A 9453-nucleotide genomic window follows, 5' to 3' on the forward strand; every position below is an offset into this window, starting at 1 on the left:
TGTTTTCCATTTTAGCTATCAACACATTCCCTCATTTTCTTTTATTATGTATATTGTCACAACCTGAGCCATAGGATGTAGCAAATTTGTAATATCCATAATTTTGGTGGTCAAAGATCAAATTTTGACTCTGGAAAATAATCTTTATAAATGATCATTTAGTTTATATTAAATAATACTATAATTATAAGTCAAAACAATTGAATAACTTCTATAATTATATATAAAAATATTAGTGATAAAAATATTATCATTTATCCTAATACATTAGAACAATAATATTCCCACAGTTATGTAGTTACCAAACAGTTAGATTTAGTAAGTCATAAAACACCCAAAATAATACTTAGCATCCACCATTCCTCATTTATAACTATTACATAGCTAAATTAGATATACAGACTGATACGTTCCAAATTAAATACATATAATGTTCAAAAGATAGGTCTATGGCACTAAACACATTGCCTTCATCAATAATTCACCTTATCCACAATTGCATCACTAGGATCCTGAAATTGGAGAGATGTAGGGGATGAGCTTATAAAGCCCAGTAGGAAAACAACTATTAACATGAGACCCAAAAGTTTAATAAAACCCCTGCATGGTTAGCTTTTCAAGACAAAACATACATCATCATGTATAAACATAAATAGAGAGAAACCACAAATAATCATAAGAGCATAGCTACAAGTGCACATCACACCGTCTACTAGATCCCTAGTTCCCGTTACTCACCATAGAAAAACCGACATCCTAAACCGGGTAGCCAGACCTGATAACCACCACAAGGGGAGGCTCAGAAAACTTCCTGTATACAGATGTTAGGTCTTTGCACCTACAGGTGAGTAGACCCATGATATACCTATGATGACACAGAGACTAGGTCGTGAAACAACAATATGCATAAATCATGACCACTATGGCTCTCATCGGTATAACCAAATGCAGGTAAACATGAAAAGAAAGAAACATATTCCTTTTATATTTTAGAAAATTGGGCAGCATAACAGCTGCATTTGAATAAAATCCAAAAATCATAACCTACATAAATAAGTGAACAAAAATATATTTGGCACTCAGTGCCCTCAGAACAGATCAGAAAACATACAGGTTAAGTTTTCAATTTTTCAAATATTTTATAAATATCGAAATTGGAATATGTTTAATGCAATTTAATACGAGTAAAATAAGTCCAATAGTCAAGTTGATTCCCTACCTCTTTAGAATTTTCAATCCAAGCTCAAAGGGACACTCCCAAGCTTAACGATTATCGATTTATATATCAATTTTTTCCTCCGTGCATCAAATGAGCAAATGATTATTATTGCATTCCTTATTCAAAATCATGTCCTGTGACATATAATATTACCATATTTAAAATTTTTAAGTTCTAGAACCTCACCCAAGCGGTGTACAGTAGCAGTGTACCAGAAACGTCAATGAATATATGCATGGCATATATCAAAACGATCCCCTCGATGAGGACATCACGGAAGTACAGCTCATTTCCCAAATGACCTCCGATGTCATCGAAAAATGCTTCAAAAGGGGGGAAGATACCCAAAATCTCGCGGGAGAAAAACGGCGAGTTGACCGGAATGACTTAGTGGGCGACGTTCCTCTCGCGACGCTGATTCCAATGGTGCCACCCACTCGTCGAACGGTGGTCAGAGTTCGCCGGAAAGTCACCTCAAAGTTTCAACGACAAAACATCGAAGTGGCTGTACGGGTGCGTCCTTGCTCCAATGGTTACCAAACTTTGGGTTGTTGTCGTCGCCAATCAGAGAAGTTGTAGCTTCGGCGCATGTTGGAAATGGCGCTCCAGCGGTAGTCCGACTGGTTGTGGCTGTGGCTGTGGCTGGTTTGGAGAGAAAACAAAGGAAAGAGAAGAAGAAGAAGAAGAAGGAGGAGATGTTTCGAGGAGAGGGAAGGGGAACAGAAGAAGAAAAGGAAAAAGGGAGTACTGACTCCTTTACTCAGGTGGGTCCCACCCACATAAAAACAAATTTAAATAATACTTTTTTTTTTCTGAGTCTCTACATATATAATATAGTATTTATAATCTCATAAAAAAAGGGAGTGGGTACCCCTTGTCCAACTTGTTGTGCAAATGTAATCTATTCTTGAAATAGTGCGACAATACATTTCTTGTCTTTGTCATTCAGATTCTTTTGATGCTCTCACAGCAGCTCGATAAGCCTTTTTCTTCTTCAATATTAATTAATATCTCTAGGATACATGTATACATCGTCCTGTTCCTCATCGTCGTCAATTAGATTTGATTTCTAAACAAACTACCACACAATTCACTTCTAGTATTTTCCAACAACATTGCTTTCTTCTATTAAGTTGAACCTTTCTTTAGAATCCATTGCAACATCTATGTTTTCGCTTCGGTAGTACATTTGGACACTTTCTTGCATTCTTATTTGGATAAGAATTAGATAGTTGATACTTAAATACAATTATAATAGATCTTGTTTTCCAGTACCTCTTGCACTTTCACTACCACTAGCCATTATACTCTAAATTATAAAAATAATATGATTAGAAAATAAATCTAACTAGCACATTTATTCTTTTTCTTATAAGGGAAATTAAAAATGTATTCTTACCACCACCATAGGGTTTAGAAATTAATAATTCGTTTATGTTGTGGGTGCATACACCAGTCTGATGAATTTTTCTCAATATTATTCCCCGAGGTGAACACTGGCTAGACAAAGCTGCCTAAAAGGAACTCGGACATTAACTTCATAATTGCAAGGGTATTTTTTACTCCTCTAGCGATTAAAATCCTCATTAGGTAACACTTACAACTGGCATCCACATAGGATCGACGACCTTGCAGGACATATGTATATTTAGAAAACACTTGCAACTAGCTTCTGTTAGGAAACATTGGTCTCTTGCTTAGAATGTATACAACACACATGTGCTTGTGTACAACAACATGCATAAATAAACATAAAGTATATATGTGTTGTAGATATATAGCTACACTTACCTCATATATCGCAAGGCATTTACCTTTTTAATATTTCTGATTTACAAAAATATGCTTTAATTACTATTATGGAAAATTTTAATTTATTTATTTCGACATTAAAAAGATTGAGCAATCTTGTTTATATTATAACCTTAATCTTTTAGCCTTAGAAACTATTTCAAGATTTTAGTTTATTATATAAAAATTGTAACTTGTAAATCCCAGCACAGAATTGGTTGGTTCTTATACCATTATTTCTACTTCAAAGCTAGTTTAAGGGAAAAAATATTCATAAAATCCCAGAAAAAATATTTTCCTTAATTGAAAAATGTACTAGATTAATTATAAATACATCCAAAAATGGAAAATTGTTTAGTTCATCAAAAACACATTGTATTCTAAACTAGTTAAAACCTTCTCTCAATGATCAAATCTTTTTCTCAAAAAAATAATTCAGAGACCATATCCTTAAATGAAAATTCACAAGACTCTCCAAATCATAACTTTTATATATTAACAATAGCTAATATAAATTTCAAATCCAAATGATTATTTTCATAATTGAAAACTTTGTTCAAAAGTTGCACAATAATTTTGCTAAAGAAAAATCTTAACGAAATCTAAATCTTTTTGAGTGATTCCTAGTTCTAGAATCCTATACTCTTTCCCAATAACATTTTAATTCAAGAACATCACATAAAATATTGGGGTTTTACAAAGTTAAACGCATAAAATATGTTCAGTATTGTTTAATTCGAGAGCAACACATTCGTATATCTCGTTAGGAATGATAGAAAAATTAGACAAACCTTGTGAAAATTTTAGAACTAGGTTTGTTACAGAACTGCCTTCGGGCGAAGTATTTCTATCATCACGAATAGTACGAGGAGTGCCGATCAAAGTCTAGGGCACGGAGCTAGAAGGAGACCTGGTAGAGCTAGAGATTAAAAACTTTGACGTAATATTGGGCATGGACTGGCTAGCAAGGCATGGCACAACCATCTACTATAGACGGAAGCAAGTGACATTCAAAGCTTATGATGGTCAGAAACTATGTTTTATGGGAAATGTTTCAGGACTATGGACACCGCTTATCTCATCTCTCAAAGCTCAGAGGATGATAGAGAAAGGATGTCACACATTCTTAGCAAGCGTCATGGATGTGGCACAAGAAACACCATTAAAGGTTGGAGACGTCCGCATTATAAAGGAATTTCCAAAGATATTTCCTGACGACTTACCAGGGTTACCGCCTATTTGGGAAATTGACTTAACAATCCAACTAGTACCGGGAACCGAGCCTTTCTCAAAGGCACCATACCGGATGGCACCTACCGAACTCAAGGAGTTAAATCACAGTTACAAGAGCTCTTAGACGTGGGTTTCATCAAACAAAGCCATTCGCCATGGGGTGCACCAGTTTTATTTGTGAAGAAGAAGGATGGAAGCATGCAGATGTGTATCGATTACCGCGAGCTGAACAAGGTGAATATTAAGAACAAGTACCCACTACCCTGGATCGACGACTTATTTGATCAACTCCGAGGAGCGACTATATTTTCAAAGATTGATCTACGGCCCGGTTATCACCAGCTCAAGGTAAGGGAAGATGATATACCAAAGACAGCTTTTAGGACTCGATACAGACATTACGAGTTCCTAGTTATGTCTTTTGGTCTTACCAACGCTCCAGCCGCATTTATGGACTTAATGAATCGGGTCTTCAAGGATTACATAGACTAATTCATCGTAGTATTAATTGACGATATTTTGGTGTACTCCAAGGATGAAGTCGAGCACGAGGAAATTTTAAGACTAATCATGATGCGACTAAAGGAGAATCAACTTTATGCCAAGTTCAAGAAATGCGAATTTCGGTTGTCCCAAGTAGCGTTCCTCGGCCACATAGTATCCAAGGATGGAGTCAGAGTAGACCCAACTAAAGTAGAGGTTGTGAAGGATTGGCCAAGACATAAAACTGCATCAGAGGTTAGAAGTTTTCTCGGGATAGCAAGCTATTATCAGAGATTTGTAGAAGGTTTTTCTAAGATAGCCACTATGCTTACCAACCTGACCCGAAAACAACAAAAGTTCAACTGGATGAATAAATTTCAAGAGAGCTTCCAGTTGCTCAAAGATAAATTATGCTCAGCACTAGTACTTTGCGTATCGACAGCCAACAACAAGTTTGTAGTATATTGTGATGCGTCCAAGCAAGATTTGGGATGTGTGCTGATGCAAAATGACAAGGTGATAGCCTACGCCTCAAGGCAGCTAAAGGAATACGAGCAACACTATCCAACACACGATATGGAGTTGGCAGCGGTTGTCTTCGCATTGAAAATCTGGCGCCACTATCTTTATGGAGAACGGTGTGAGATTTATACGGACCACAAGAGATTAAAATATTTCTTCACGAAAAAGGAGCTCAACATGAGGTAGCGCAAGTGGTTAGAACTATTAAAGGATTATGATTGCCATATCTTATACCACCCAAGAAAAGCGAAGGTAGTTGCAGATGCGTTAGTCGAAAAAGTTACGTAAATCTGGCAGCATTATCCGGAATAGAAAAGTTGCTTCAGCAAGAGCTGATTAATGCCGGAATAGAACTAGCCATGGGTCAACTGGCTAACTTTTCCATCTAGTCGAGTTGACTAGATGATATACGAATTGGTCAAGGGCATTATGACACATTAGTATCACATATGGTTGCAGTCAAAGAACGCAAGGCTACAGATTTCTCTATATCAGGACAGGGGTTCTTGAGATATAAAGGACGGGTGTGCTTTCTGAATGACTTTGGGATTAAAAAATTGTGATTTTAGAAGAGGCACATACTACCCCATACTCAATTCACCCAAGGTCGACCAAGATGACTCACGACCTTAAAACACTATGCTGATGGCCGAGAATGAAGAAAGACGTAGCTGAATATGTGTCCAAATGCCTAATATGCTTGCAAGTAAAGGCGAAACACCACTGACTCAAAAACTTATTGCAACCACTTAGTATTCCAGAATGGATGTGGGAAGACATAGCCCTAGACTTCGTGACAGGATTACCACAAACAAATAAGAAACATGACTCGGCTTGGGTTAGGTTGTGGTAGATAGACTCACAAAGTTAGCTCACTTCCTGCCTGTCAAGACTACGTACCTTGCAGACCAGTACACATACATTTATGTTCGAGAAATTGTACGATTGCATGGAATCCCTAAGACCATAGTATCAAATCGAGGATCGATGTTTACATCGAGATTTTGGGGAAGCTTGCAGCAAGCCATGGGTACCAAACTAAGTCTTAGTACGACATTTCATCCTCAGATCGATGGTCAGTCTGAGCGTACCATACAAATTTTAGAAGATATGTTGCGCAGTTGTGTACTAGACTTCGGAGAATCGTGGAGTAAGTATTTTCCACTTATAGAATTCTCCTACAATAATAGCTACCAGGCAACGATCGGTATGACACCCTATGAGTTGCTTTATGGAAGGAAGTGCCGATCGTCGTTACATTGGGACGAGGTAGGAGAAAGACAACTTCTTGGACCCGAAGCTGTTAGAGAGGCTCAGGATGCAGTGGCACTAATTAGAAAGTGTATTCTCGTTGCTCAGAGTCGACAGAAAAGTTATGCAGATGCCAAGCGGTGAGATTTGGAATTCAAAGTCGGACATCAAGTCTTCTTAAAGATATCTCCTACGAAGGGAGTGAAGCGGTTTGGGAAGAATGGAAAACTTAGTCCCCAGTTTATAGGTCCTTTTGAGATATTGGACAAGGTGGGAATAGTTGCATGTAGATTAGCCCTACCGCTAGTTCTAGCAGATAGCCATAATATGTTTCACATCTCAATGATGCTAGATATGTGTCAGACCAATCTCACATCCTCAAGTACGATACAATAGCACTTCAGAAAGACCTGAGTTATGAGGAACGACTGGTTAGCATCCTAGAGAAGGGGATGATGGAATTACACTATGAGAGTATTCCAATAGTCAAGGACCTATGGAGTAATAGTTCAAAACGGGAGGCAACGTGGGAGTAGGAGGAAGACATTCGAGCACAGAATCCCGAATATTTTGGTAAGTGAATTTTGGGGACGAAATTCTTTTAAGTAGGGGGAATTGTAGTGTCTCAGAATTTTACTTAGCTAGATAGTAGTAGTAGTAGCTTAGTATTCTAGTTTTGGTGGTTATTGGTTCAAGCCAAGATTTAGTTGGAAACTCGTAGAGATAGTTATAGATTTTATAAGTTTAGAAATATTAATTTTAACATAAGGTTTGATTAATATAGCTGGTCTTAGAAATGATATTTATTATAACCTAAGGTTTAGATAGAATAATTAAGAACGTGACACTTGTCACATGCATGTTTATTAAGGATTTAAGGTTTTAAATGAATAATTTAATCAAGGATAAACTTAAAAAGTCTAGAACATTCCCTCAGCTGCTAGGATCACGTTTTACTCAGTCAAAGTGGTTTAAAAAGTTTCAAGTGTGCTGAAAGTGTTCAAAAACATGTTTGATATATCAGCGTATGCTGATATATCGTAGCTATAAAGGCTGATATCTCACCTATGTTTGATACGGAAAACACGTTGACTTCGCACGAACGAAACCACGGAGGAATATGGGGGAGGTGATATATCACCTATAGGGTGTGATATATCGGCTCCACACACATATTTTGAAAGTCTGTGGAATCCGAGCTAGAAACAGCCTTCAACAACTTGGACTTGCTCTTGAACATTTTTGCTTGAGTTTTGGGCATTTGTTGAGCAGAAATTCAATTTTTATTCAATTATTTATTCATTTTAAAAGGAGTTAGTTTCACTCATTGAACTCTATAAATAGGACCTTTCACTCGGCCATTTGCTTCATCATTCAAGCATTCTTCAGAGCCTCCAAGCAGCTAAGTTCGTTCTAGAGAGAATTACTCGGGTTTTGGGGTTAAAAGGTTTCTAATCTTAGCTTTTCTAAACACTTGGGAAGTAAGATAGAGTGATATTTTGATATTGAGGTGCAGATCGAAGTTCTAATCTATCCAATGTATTCTTTATCCTCAGGTTTAGTTATTTATAGTTCCTCTTATTCTTTTCATTTTCTTCCAAATCCTAACTTATTATAATGGCTTTTGGTTAGGTGTTTCAGTTTCTTGAAACTTAAGGTTTTTCGGTAAGTTCTTATCTTGATGGTTTAGATCTTCTTTTCATCTTCTTTTCCTTAGAAAACTTATGATTTTTATTGTTTGGTTTTAGGAGTTTTCATTCCTGTTCTTGTCTCCAATATCCCAGTTTTTGGTAGGGAAAATAGGTTAGATTTTATGTGTTATGATTATGTTTATGTGTTATATGTGTATGTAAGTATGTATATGTATATGTTTTATGTTGTAGTCGCTTGAAAAATATAGTTGCTTAGATAGCAAATAAGCAAATCCCAAGATTTTTATCATTATTGTAGACTATAGTTATGATTTAAACCTACCTCGAATAATAGCAATAGGACCTAGATGGTTTCTATCACATACTACGGTAATGAGTTAATGGCCATTAATATTGTAGTCCTATGTTTTATGATTTACGATTTTATGTCATACGTATTATGATTTATATTTTTAGTCTTATGATTTATGATATGTTACAGTAGATTTTCCTTACTAGGCATTAGGCTCATTCCTTTTTATTTTTGATGGTGCAGGAAAATAAGTTTGGAAGGCGGGATGGATTCATGGCAGCTTTGGCCTGATGAGAAATGAATGAATGGACTGATGGGAAAACTCAAGGATGACGTTTTGTTTCAAGTCTTTTTAATTATGTATCTATATTTTTCCGCATTTAGTATTTGAACAATTAATTAAACGTTTTGTTTTCCCTTGTGATTTTATGAAATAACAATGGGATCCCGTATTTTGGATTTTTATAATAAAGTGCTATTATTTTATGTATGTATTCCAAAATAGTGGTTAAGCTTAGTAGTCTTTAATGGTCTGAGGTCTTTAAGTTCGTTGGGTTGTTAAATATGTGAATACATGTTTATGTGTCTATTTGACTATGTTTATGGTTTGAATATGTTATGGGAGCAATTGTTTAAATTGTGTACGTTTATGAGTAACAACAATAATTCCTTCAAGTTGTAAGGGCATAAGTGTCACAGTGTATGTAATTAAGGGCCTTAATATAATGTATGAGGACTTTTAGGCCATCATTTAATTAAGGAAAATGAAAACTACTAGCCTTATATGAAATTACTAAAAAAGACTTGATCCTAGTTATGAGAAAGTTAGAATTGGGGGTAAATTAGTCTTTATGTTCTAAGGTTAGTATAAGCATATTAAGAAGAGACTCTAGGTTTAGCGTATCGTAATATGGCTGCCACTTTCTCAAGCAAAGCAAGGAATCCTTTTACTCTCTCATTTAGACCTATAAGGGTGGTGAATTAGGAATTTACTTGGAGGTATGATTCAA

General features: G+C 36.1%; 1 long non-coding RNA gene across 1 annotated transcript; it reads right to left on the reverse strand.

The window, feature by feature from the left end:
- Positions 1–290: 290 nt before the first annotated feature.
- On the reverse strand, positions 291–1944 carry LOC133784094 (uncharacterized). The gene is made up of 2 exons (XR_009871127.1): positions 739–1944; positions 291–512 (listed from the first exon to the last, which is right to left on the reverse strand). It is a non-coding gene; the product is annotated as an uncharacterized LOC133784094 (long non-coding RNA).
- Positions 1945–9453: the final 7509 nt, after the last annotated feature.

The sequence above is a fragment of the Humulus lupulus genome, chromosome 6 (genome assembly GCF_963169125.1).
Source record: "Humulus lupulus chromosome 6, drHumLupu1.1, whole genome shotgun sequence".
NCBI classification, from domain to species: domain Eukaryota; kingdom Viridiplantae; phylum Streptophyta; class Magnoliopsida; order Rosales; family Cannabaceae; genus Humulus; species Humulus lupulus.